The sequence below is a fragment of the Dendrobates tinctorius genome, unplaced genomic scaffold, assembly GCF_039654945.1.
Source record: "Dendrobates tinctorius isolate UK_male_01 unplaced genomic scaffold, ASM3965494v1 ptg000680l, whole genome shotgun sequence".
Classification (NCBI taxonomy): Eukaryota; Metazoa; Chordata; class Amphibia; order Anura; family Dendrobatidae; genus Dendrobates; species Dendrobates tinctorius.
The window spans coordinates 2,554-14,580 of NW_027362327.1; the positions used below are offsets into that span (position 1 = coordinate 2,554).

Sequence of the window (12,027 nt, forward strand, 5' to 3'; positions counted from 1 at the left end):
AGTGAGTGCACCATTCCCAGAGAAACTGCCATACTGGGCTGATACGTGGAGTGAAGTGAGCAAGCTCTTTTTCCATCTCCCTGTTCTAAAAATCCATTTAATATATGGTCCCCAGATAGGGGACGTATCAGATATTAAACTGATAAGAACAGATACTACACTTGATCTTAGCCAAAAGGCCGAGAAGCGATAACCAGAAATGGTTTGCCGCTTGCAAGGCCACAGGGCTTAAGACAGGCACCCATTGTGGAGAATGACACAGACACCACCCTGAGGAAGACATTCAAACCAAGTCTGGGCGCATAACAAAAGCGCAGGCGGCTGATTTTTTTTTTTTTTTTTTCCCCCAGGATTCCACTCCACGCGCTTTTAATTTGCATAGGCCAACCCCTTTTTTGTTAGGCCACCCTCCCCTCACGGTCAAACGCGCTTCAGTACTAGGAAAGAGGCCAGAGGAGCACTGCTCCTACACCGCCCCCTCTACTACCCTCCCTAAATGAAAGGTCTTGCTTTAAGGCTGTGTGCACACGCTGCGGATTGGCCGCTACAGACACGCAGCAGTTTTAGCTGCGGTGTACAGTACCATTCATTTGAATGGGTAAAAAAAAACGCTGTGCCGACGCTGCGGAAAAAACCGCGCGGATTTGCTGCGGTTTTGAATCCGCAGAAAGAATTGCATGTCAATTCTTTCTGTGGAAAACGCTGCGGGTTCCTATCTCCACCATTGTGGAGATAGTGAATCCGCAGGACCAAACCGCAGGCAAAACCGCAGATAATCCGCAGGTCTTTGGACCTGCGGATTATCTGCGGTTTTTGCTAAATCCGTGCGGATTAATCCGCAGCGGAATCCGCAGCGTGTGAACGTGGCCTAACTCTCCTGGTGCCAGATATTGTAACCAGGAGGCGAGCATGGCCCACCTGTCTGCTCAGGCTCACTCAGCAGACTGAAGCTGAATACTACTGCGCAGCTGCTACAGACTGTGGGCTGCCCATTGTGACACGTGGTCCCATTGTGAGACGTGGTCGAACACATCCAAGCATTGTGTGCTATGAATGGCATGATTCCTATCACAGTGTTCCATGGATGGACACATCCTATTTACTGCAGGCAAGCAGCGCACCTAGCTGCTGCTGCTGCTACAAGCCACTAGAATACCGTCCGTCTGTCAGACAGGTGGACGTAGGCAGAACATTCAAATAACTCGCCAGATAAATCGTTGCTTTTCCATTTTATTCATATATGAATTAATTCAAAATTGAACAGTAAATTTCAAAGTTGGAAGGCCACAAGAGGGGGACAATGTTTCAAAAATGAAGCGACATATCATTGCATGAGGGATGTGGTAGGAATTGAATGCTTGAATTAAGACTGGGGAAGTTCTGAGGCGAAGGGGCTGCAGGCCTTGTAGCAGGTGGGTGTGCAGAAATGTAGCTATCCAAAGCCAAACACATTACTGCAGCTTGTCACACCTATACCTACCAAACAGCAAAGGCCAAGATAGATCATTATTTTACGGACACATTGAATACAGTGCAATGCCTCCCATATAGCGGTGAATAAGAGTAGTAGTAGTAGTAGTAGTAGTAGTAGTAGAAGAGTTGGTCAAGTTAAATCAAGGCTAAGGAATTGGAAATGTGCAACTTGGACCAAGAAAAACTAATTGCAGAGCAGCGACATTGGAAAAAAGCATTCAAATCATGCTTTGAAAACACTACTTGCTTATCCCGATTTCAATTCAATCTGTCTTTGGAAACCGCTTAAGAGAGTGAGTGCACCATTCCCAGAGAAACTGCCATACTGGGCTGATACGTGGAGTGAAGTGAGCAAGCTCTTTTTCCATCTCCCTGTTCTAAAAATCCATTTAATATATGGTCCCCAGATAGGGGACGTATCAGATATTAAACTGATAAGAACAGATACTACACTTGATCTTAGCCAAAAGGCCGAGAAGCGATAACCAGAAATGGTTTGCCGCTTGCAAGGCCACAGGGCTTAAGACAGGCACCCATTGTGGAGAATGACACAGACACCACCCTGAGGAAGACATTCAAACCAAGTCTGGGCGCATAACAAAAGCGCAGGCGGCTGATTTTTTTTTTTTTTTTTTCCCCCAGGATTCCACTCCACGCGCTTTTAATTTGCATAGGCCAACCCCTTTTTTGTTAGGCCACCCTCCCCTCACGGTCAAACGCGCTTCAGTACTAGGAAAGAGGCCAGAGGAGCACTGCTCCTACACCGCCCCCTCTACTACCCTCCCTAAATGAAAGGTCTTGCTTTAAGGCTGTGTGCACACGCTGCGGATTGGCCGCTACAGACACGCAGCAGTTTTAGCTGCGGTGTACAGTACCATTCATTTGAATGGGTAAAAAAAAACGCTGTGCCGACGCTGCGGAAAAAACCGCGCGGATTTGCTGCGGTTTTGAATCCGCAGAAAGAATTGCATGTCAATTCTTTCTGTGGAAAACGCTGCGGGTTCCTATCTCCACCATTGTGGAGATAGTGAATCCGCAGGACCAAACCGCAGGCAAAACCGCAGATAATCCGCAGGTCTTTGGACCTGCGGATTATCTGCGGTTTTTGCTAAATCCGTGCGGATTAATCCGCAGCGGAATCCGCAGCGTGTGAACGTGGCCTAACTCTCCTGGTGCCAGATATTGTAACCAGGAGGCGAGCATGGCCCACCTGTCTGCTCAGGCTCACTCAGCAGACTGAAGCTGAATACTACTGCGCAGCTGCTACAGACTGTGGGCTGCCCATTGTGACACGTGGTCCCATTGTGAGACGTGGTCGAACACATCCAAGCATTGTGTGCTATGAATGGCATGATTCCTATCACAGTGTTCCATGGATGGACACATCCTATTTACTGCAGGCAAGCAGCGCACCTAGCTGCTGCTGCTGCTACAAGCCACTAGAATACCGTCCGTCTGTCAGACAGGTGGACGTAGGCAGAACATTCAAATAACTCGCCAGATAAATCGTTGCTTTTCCATTTTATTCATATATGAATTAATTCAAAATTGAACAGTAAATTTCAAAGTTGGAAGGCCACAAGAGGGGGACAATGTTTCAAAAATGAAGCGACATATCATTGCATGAGGGATGTGGTAGGAATTGAATGCTTGAATTAAGACTGGGGAAGTTCTGAGGCGAAGGGGCTGCAGGCCTTGTAGCAGGTGGGTGTGCAGAAATGTAGCTATCCAAAGCCAAACACATTACTGCAGCTTGTCACACCTATACCTACCAAACAGCAAAGGCCAAGATAGATCATTATTTTACGGACACATTGAATACAGTGCAATGCCTCCCATATAGCGGTGAATAAGAGTAGTAGTAGTAGTAGTAGTAGTAGTAGTAGAAGAGTTGGTCAAGTTAAATCAAGGCTAAGGAATTGGAAATGTGCAACTTGGACCAAGAAAAACTAATTGCAGAGCAGCGACATTGGAAAAAAGCATTCAAATCATGCTTTGAAAACACTACTTGCTTATCCCGATTTCAATTCAATCTGTCTTTGGAAACCGCTTAAGAGAGTGAGTGCACCATTCCCAGAGAAACTGCCATACTGGGCTGATACGTGGAGTGAAGTGAGCAAGCTCTTTTTCCATCTCCCTGTTCTAAAAATCCATTTAATATATGGTCCCCAGATAGGGGACGTATCAGATATTAAACTGATAAGAACAGATACTACACTTGATCTTAGCCAAAAGGCCGAGAAGCGATAACCAGAAATGGTTTGCCGCTTGCAAGGCCACAGGGCTTAAGACAGGCACCCATTGTGGAGAATGACACAGACACCACCCTGAGGAAGACATTCAAACCAAGTCTGGGCGCATAACAAAAGCGCAGGCGGCTGATTTTTTTTTTTTTTTTTTCCCCCAGGATTCCACTCCACGCGCTTTTAATTTGCATAGGCCAACCCCTTTTTTGTTAGGCCACCCTCCCCTCACGGTCAAACGCGCTTCAGTACTAGGAAAGAGGCCAGAGGAGCACTGCTCCTACACCGCCCCCTCTACTACCCTCCCTAAATGAAAGGTCTTGCTTTAAGGCTGTGTGCACACGCTGCGGATTGGCCGCTACAGACACGCAGCAGTTTTAGCTGCGGTGTACAGTACCATTCATTTGAATGGGTAAAAAAAAACGCTGTGCCGACGCTGCGGAAAAAACCGCGCGGATTTGCTGCGGTTTTGAATCCGCAGAAAGAATTGCATGTCAATTCTTTCTGTGGAAAACGCTGCGGGTTCCTATCTCCACCATTGTGGAGATAGTGAATCCGCAGGACCAAACCGCAGGCAAAACCGCAGATAATCCGCAGGTCTTTGGACCTGCGGATTATCTGCGGTTTTTGCTAAATCCGTGCGGATTAATCCGCAGCGGAATCCGCAGCGTGTGAACGTGGCCTAACTCTCCTGGTGCCAGATATTGTAACCAGGAGGCGAGCATGGCCCACCTGTCTGCTCAGGCTCACTCAGCAGACTGAAGCTGAATACTACTGCGCAGCTGCTACAGACTGTGGGCTGCCCATTGTGACACGTGGTCCCATTGTGAGACGTGGTCGAACACATCCAAGCATTGTGTGCTATGAATGGCATGATTCCTATCACAGTGTTCCATGGATGGACACATCCTATTTACTGCAGGCAAGCAGCGCACCTAGCTGCTGCTGCTGCTACAAGCCACTAGAATACCGTCCGTCTGTCAGACAGGTGGACGTAGGCAGAACATTCAAATAACTCGCCAGATAAATCGTTGCTTTTCCATTTTATTCATATATGAATTAATTCAAAATTGAACAGTAAATTTCAAAGTTGGAAGGCCACAAGAGGGGGACAATGTTTCAAAAATGAAGCGACATATCATTGCATGAGGGATGTGGTAGGAATTGAATGCTTGAATTAAGACTGGGGAAGTTCTGAGGCGAAGGGGCTGCAGGCCTTGTAGCAGGTGGGTGTGCAGAAATGTAGCTATCCAAAGCCAAACACATTACTGCAGCTTGTCACACCTATACCTACCAAACAGCAAAGGCCAAGATAGATCATTATTTTACGGACACATTGAATACAGTGCAATGCCTCCCATATAGCGGTGAATAAGAGTAGTAGTAGTAGTAGTAGTAGTAGTAGTAGAAGAGTTGGTCAAGTTAAATCAAGGCTAAGGAATTGGAAATGTGCAACTTGGACCAAGAAAAACTAATTGCAGAGCAGCGACATTGGAAAAAAGCATTCAAATCATGCTTTGAAAACACTACTTGCTTATCCCGATTTCAATTCAATCTGTCTTTGGAAACCGCTTAAGAGAGTGAGTGCACCATTCCCAGAGAAACTGCCATACTGGGCTGATACGTGGAGTGAAGTGAGCAAGCTCTTTTTCCATCTCCCTGTTCTAAAAATCCATTTAATATATGGTCCCCAGATAGGGGACGTATCAGATATTAAACTGATAAGAACAGATACTACACTTGATCTTAGCCAAAAGGCCGAGAAGCGATAACCAGAAATGGTTTGCCGCTTGCAAGGCCACAGGGCTTAAGACAGGCACCCATTGTGGAGAATGACACAGACACCACCCTGAGGAAGACATTCAAACCAAGTCTGGGCGCATAACAAAAGCGCAGGCGGCTGATTTTTTTTTTTTTTTTTTCCCCCAGGATTCCACTCCACGCGCTTTTAATTTGCATAGGCCAACCCCTTTTTTGTTAGGCCACCCTCCCCTCACGGTCAAACGCGCTTCAGTACTAGGAAAGAGGCCAGAGGAGCACTGCTCCTACACCGCCCCCTCTACTACCCTCCCTAAATGAAAGGTCTTGCTTTAAGGCTGTGTGCACACGCTGCGGATTGGCCGCTACAGACACGCAGCAGTTTTAGCTGCGGTGTACAGTACCATTCATTTGAATGGGTAAAAAAAAACGCTGTGCCGACGCTGCGGAAAAAACCGCGCGGATTTGCTGCGGTTTTGAATCCGCAGAAAGAATTGCATGTCAATTCTTTCTGTGGAAAACGCTGCGGGTTCCTATCTCCACCATTGTGGAGATAGTGAATCCGCAGGACCAAACCGCAGGCAAAACCGCAGATAATCCGCAGGTCTTTGGACCTGCGGATTATCTGCGGTTTTTGCTAAATCCGTGCGGATTAATCCGCAGCGGAATCCGCAGCGTGTGAACGTGGCCTAACTCTCCTGGTGCCAGATATTGTAACCAGGAGGCGAGCATGGCCCACCTGTCTGCTCAGGCTCACTCAGCAGACTGAAGCTGAATACTACTGCGCAGCTGCTACAGACTGTGGGCTGCCCATTGTGACACGTGGTCCCATTGTGAGACGTGGTCGAACACATCCAAGCATTGTGTGCTATGAATGGCATGATTCCTATCACAGTGTTCCATGGATGGACACATCCTATTTACTGCAGGCAAGCAGCGCACCTAGCTGCTGCTGCTGCTACAAGCCACTAGAATACCGTCCGTCTGTCAGACAGGTGGACGTAGGCAGAACATTCAAATAACTCGCCAGATAAATCGTTGCTTTTCCATTTTATTCATATATGAATTAATTCAAAATTGAACAGTAAATTTCAAAGTTGGAAGGCCACAAGAGGGGGACAATGTTTCAAAAATGAAGCGACATATCATTGCATGAGGGATGTGGTAGGAATTGAATGCTTGAATTAAGACTGGGGAAGTTCTGAGGCGAAGGGGCTGCAGGCCTTGTAGCAGGTGGGTGTGCAGAAATGTAGCTATCCAAAGCCAAACACATTACTGCAGCTTGTCACACCTATACCTACCAAACAGCAAAGGCCAAGATAGATCATTATTTTACGGACACATTGAATACAGTGCAATGCCTCCCATATAGCGGTGAATAAGAGTAGTAGTAGTAGTAGTAGTAGTAGTAGTAGAAGAGTTGGTCAAGTTAAATCAAGGCTAAGGAATTGGAAATGTGCAACTTGGACCAAGAAAAACTAATTGCAGAGCAGCGACATTGGAAAAAAGCATTCAAATCATGCTTTGAAAACACTACTTGCTTATCCCGATTTCAATTCAATCTGTCTTTGGAAACCGCTTAAGAGAGTGAGTGCACCATTCCCAGAGAAACTGCCATACTGGGCTGATACGTGGAGTGAAGTGAGCAAGCTCTTTTTCCATCTCCCTGTTCTAAAAATCCATTTAATATATGGTCCCCAGATAGGGGACGTATCAGATATTAAACTGATAAGAACAGATACTACACTTGATCTTAGCCAAAAGGCCGAGAAGCGATAACCAGAAATGGTTTGCCGCTTGCAAGGCCACAGGGCTTAAGACAGGCACCCATTGTGGAGAATGACACAGACACCACCCTGAGGAAGACATTCAAACCAAGTCTGGGCGCATAACAAAAGCGCAGGCGGCTGATTTTTTTTTTTTTTTTTTCCCCCAGGATTCCACTCCACGCGCTTTTAATTTGCATAGGCCAACCCCTTTTTTGTTAGGCCACCCTCCCCTCACGGTCAAACGCGCTTCAGTACTAGGAAAGAGGCCAGAGGAGCACTGCTCCTACACCGCCCCCTCTACTACCCTCCCTAAATGAAAGGTCTTGCTTTAAGGCTGTGTGCACACGCTGCGGATTGGCCGCTACAGACACGCAGCAGTTTTAGCTGCGGTGTACAGTACCATTCATTTGAATGGGTAAAAAAAAACGCTGTGCCGACGCTGCGGAAAAAACCGCGCGGATTTGCTGCGGTTTTGAATCCGCAGAAAGAATTGCATGTCAATTCTTTCTGTGGAAAACGCTGCGGGTTCCTATCTCCACCATTGTGGAGATAGTGAATCCGCAGGACCAAACCGCAGGCAAAACCGCAGATAATCCGCAGGTCTTTGGACCTGCGGATTATCTGCGGTTTTTGCTAAATCCGTGCGGATTAATCCGCAGCGGAATCCGCAGCGTGTGAACGTGGCCTAACTCTCCTGGTGCCAGATATTGTAACCAGGAGGCGAGCATGGCCCACCTGTCTGCTCAGGCTCACTCAGCAGACTGAAGCTGAATACTACTGCGCAGCTGCTACAGACTGTGGGCTGCCCATTGTGACACGTGGTCCCATTGTGAGACGTGGTCGAACACATCCAAGCATTGTGTGCTATGAATGGCATGATTCCTATCACAGTGTTCCATGGATGGACACATCCTATTTACTGCAGGCAAGCAGCGCACCTAGCTGCTGCTGCTGCTACAAGCCACTAGAATACCGTCCGTCTGTCAGACAGGTGGACGTAGGCAGAACATTCAAATAACTCGCCAGATAAATCGTTGCTTTTCCATTTTATTCATATATGAATTAATTCAAAATTGAACAGTAAATTTCAAAGTTGGAAGGCCACAAGAGGGGGACAATGTTTCAAAAATGAAGCGACATATCATTGCATGAGGGATGTGGTAGGAATTGAATGCTTGAATTAAGACTGGGGAAGTTCTGAGGCGAAGGGGCTGCAGGCCTTGTAGCAGGTGGGTGTGCAGAAATGTAGCTATCCAAAGCCAAACACATTACTGCAGCTTGTCACACCTATACCTACCAAACAGCAAAGGCCAAGATAGATCATTATTTTACGGACACATTGAATACAGTGCAATGCCTCCCATATAGCGGTGAATAAGAGTAGTAGTAGTAGTAGTAGTAGTAGTAGTAGAAGAGTTGGTCAAGTTAAATCAAGGCTAAGGAATTGGAAATGTGCAACTTGGACCAAGAAAAACTAATTGCAGAGCAGCGACATTGGAAAAAAGCATTCAAATCATGCTTTGAAAACACTACTTGCTTATCCCGATTTCAATTCAATCTGTCTTTGGAAACCGCTTAAGAGAGTGAGTGCACCATTCCCAGAGAAACTGCCATACTGGGCTGATACGTGGAGTGAAGTGAGCAAGCTCTTTTTCCATCTCCCTGTTCTAAAAATCCATTTAATATATGGTCCCCAGATAGGGGACGTATCAGATATTAAACTGATAAGAACAGATACTACACTTGATCTTAGCCAAAAGGCCGAGAAGCGATAACCAGAAATGGTTTGCCGCTTGCAAGGCCACAGGGCTTAAGACAGGCACCCATTGTGGAGAATGACACAGACACCACCCTGAGGAAGACATTCAAACCAAGTCTGGGCGCATAACAAAAGCGCAGGCGGCTGATTTTTTTTTTTTTTTTTTCCCCCAGGATTCCACTCCACGCGCTTTTAATTTGCATAGGCCAACCCCTTTTTTGTTAGGCCACCCTCCCCTCACGGTCAAACGCGCTTCAGTACTAGGAAAGAGGCCAGAGGAGCACTGCTCCTACACCGCCCCCTCTACTACCCTCCCTAAATGAAAGGTCTTGCTTTAAGGCTGTGTGCACACGCTGCGGATTGGCCGCTACAGACACGCAGCAGTTTTAGCTGCGGTGTACAGTACCATTCATTTGAATGGGTAAAAAAAAACGCTGTGCCGACGCTGCGGAAAAAACCGCGCGGATTTGCTGCGGTTTTGAATCCGCAGAAAGAATTGCATGTCAATTCTTTCTGTGGAAAACGCTGCGGGTTCCTATCTCCACCATTGTGGAGATAGTGAATCCGCAGGACCAAACCGCAGGCAAAACCGCAGATAATCCGCAGGTCTTTGGACCTGCGGATTATCTGCGGTTTTTGCTAAATCCGTGCGGATTAATCCGCAGCGGAATCCGCAGCGTGTGAACGTGGCCTAACTCTCCTGGTGCCAGATATTGTAACCAGGAGGCGAGCATGGCCCACCTGTCTGCTCAGGCTCACTCAGCAGACTGAAGCTGAATACTACTGCGCAGCTGCTACAGACTGTGGGCTGCCCATTGTGACACGTGGTCCCATTGTGAGACGTGGTCGAACACATCCAAGCATTGTGTGCTATGAATGGCATGATTCCTATCACAGTGTTCCATGGATGGACACATCCTATTTACTGCAGGCAAGCAGCGCACCTAGCTGCTGCTGCTGCTACAAGCCACTAGAATACCGTCCGTCTGTCAGACAGGTGGACGTAGGCAGAACATTCAAATAACTCGCCAGATAAATCGTTGCTTTTCCATTTTATTCATATATGAATTAATTCAAAATTGAACAGTAAATTTCAAAGTTGGAAGGCCACAAGAGGGGGACAATGTTTCAAAAATGAAGCGACATATCATTGCATGAGGGATGTGGTAGGAATTGAATGCTTGAATTAAGACTGGGGAAGTTCTGAGGCGAAGGGGCTGCAGGCCTTGTAGCAGGTGGGTGTGCAGAAATGTAGCTATCCAAAGCCAAACACATTACTGCAGCTTGTCACACCTATACCTACCAAACAGCAAAGGCCAAGATAGATCATTATTTTACGGACACATTGAATACAGTGCAATGCCTCCCATATAGCGGTGAATAAGAGTAGTAGTAGTAGTAGTAGTAGTAGTAGTAGAAGAGTTGGTCAAGTTAAATCAAGGCTAAGGAATTGGAAATGTGCAACTTGGACCAAGAAAAACTAATTGCAGAGCAGCGACATTGGAAAAAAGCATTCAAATCATGCTTTGAAAACACTACTTGCTTATCCCGATTTCAATTCAATCTGTCTTTGGAAACCGCTTAAGAGAGTGAGTGCACCATTCCCAGAGAAACTGCCATACTGGGCTGATACGTGGAGTGAAGTGAGCAAGCTCTTTTTCCATCTCCCTGTTCTAAAAATCCATTTAATATATGGTCCCCAGATAGGGGACGTATCAGATATTAAACTGATAAGAACAGATACTACACTTGATCTTAGCCAAAAGGCCGAGAAGCGATAACCAGAAATGGTTTGCCGCTTGCAAGGCCACAGGGCTTAAGACAGGCACCCATTGTGGAGAATGACACAGACACCACCCTGAGGAAGACATTCAAACCAAGTCTGGGCGCATAACAAAAGCGCAGGCGGCTGATTTTTTTTTTTTTTTTTTCCCCCAGGATTCCACTCCACGCGCTTTTAATTTGCATAGGCCAACCCCTTTTTTGTTAGGCCACCCTCCCCTCACGGTCAAACGCGCTTCAGTACTAGGAAAGAGGCCAGAGGAGCACTGCTCCTACACCGCCCCCTCTACTACCCTCCCTAAATGAAAGGTCTTGCTTTAAGGCTGTGTGCACACGCTGCGGATTGGCCGCTACAGACACGCAGCAGTTTTAGCTGCGGTGTACAGTACCATTCATTTGAATGGGTAAAAAAAAACGCTGTGCCGACGCTGCGGAAAAAACCGCGCGGATTTGCTGCGGTTTTGAATCCGCAGAAAGAATTGCATGTCAATTCTTTCTGTGGAAAACGCTGCGGGTTCCTATCTCCACCATTGTGGAGATAGTGAATCCGCAGGACCAAACCGCAGGCAAAACCGCAGATAATCCGCAGGTCTTTGGACCTGCGGATTATCTGCGGTTTTTGCTAAATCCGTGCGGATTAATCCGCAGCGGAATCCGCAGCGTGTGAACGTGGCCTAACTCTCCTGGTGCCAGATATTGTAACCAGGAGGCGAGCATGGCCCACCTGTCTGCTCAGGCTCACTCAGCAGACTGAAGCTGAATACTACTGCGCAGCTGCTACAGACTGTGGGCTGCCCATTGTGACACGTGGTCCCATTGTGAGACGTGGTCGAACACATCCAAGCATTGTGTGCTATGAATGGCATGATTCCTATCACAGTGTTCCATGGATGGACACATCCTATTTACTGCAGGCAAGCAGCGCACCTAGCTGCTGCTGCTGCTACAAGCCACTAGAATACCGTCCGTCTGTCAGACAGGTGGACGTAGGCAGAACATTCAAATAACTCGCCAGATAAATCGTTGCTTTTCCATTTTATTCATATATGAATTAATTCAAAATTGAACAGTAAATTTCAAAGTTGGAAGGCCACAAGAGGGGGACAATGTTTCAAAAATGAAGCGACATATCATTGCATGAGGGATGTGGTAGGAATTGAATGCTTGAATTAAGACTGGGGAAGTTCTGAGGCGAAGGGGCTGCAGGCCTTGTAGCAGGTGGGTGTGCAGAAATGTAGCTATC

The 12,027-nt window shown here is 47.0% G+C and overlaps 7 non-coding genes across 7 annotated transcripts; all 7 read right to left on the bottom strand.

Moving 5' to 3' along the window:
• On the bottom strand, positions 1-191 carry LOC141079554 (U2 spliceosomal RNA). Its single transcript, XR_012228481.1, has one exon. It is a non-coding gene; the product is annotated as a U2 spliceosomal RNA (small nuclear RNA).
• Positions 192-1,765: 1,574 nt separating this feature from the next.
• On the bottom strand, positions 1,766-1,956 carry LOC141079559 (U2 spliceosomal RNA). The gene has a single exon (XR_012228486.1). It is a non-coding gene; the product is annotated as a U2 spliceosomal RNA (small nuclear RNA).
• Positions 1,957-3,530: 1,574 nt separating this feature from the next.
• LOC141079560 (U2 spliceosomal RNA) lies at positions 3,531-3,721 on the bottom strand. The gene has a single exon (XR_012228487.1). It is a non-coding gene; the product is annotated as a U2 spliceosomal RNA (small nuclear RNA).
• A 1,574-nt stretch (positions 3,722-5,295) lies between these two features.
• Positions 5,296-5,486, bottom strand: LOC141079561 (U2 spliceosomal RNA). Its single transcript, XR_012228488.1, has one exon. It is a non-coding gene; the product is annotated as a U2 spliceosomal RNA (small nuclear RNA).
• Positions 5,487-7,060: 1,574 nt separating this feature from the next.
• On the bottom strand, positions 7,061-7,251 carry LOC141079544 (U2 spliceosomal RNA). Its single transcript, XR_012228471.1, has one exon. It is a non-coding gene; the product is annotated as a U2 spliceosomal RNA (small nuclear RNA).
• Positions 7,252-8,825: 1,574 nt separating this feature from the next.
• On the bottom strand, positions 8,826-9,016 carry LOC141079545 (U2 spliceosomal RNA). Its single transcript, XR_012228472.1, has one exon. It is a non-coding gene; the product is annotated as a U2 spliceosomal RNA (small nuclear RNA).
• Positions 9,017-10,590: 1,574 nt separating this feature from the next.
• Positions 10,591-10,781, bottom strand: LOC141079546 (U2 spliceosomal RNA). The gene has a single exon (XR_012228473.1). It is a non-coding gene; the product is annotated as a U2 spliceosomal RNA (small nuclear RNA).
• Positions 10,782-12,027: the final 1,246 nt, after the last annotated feature.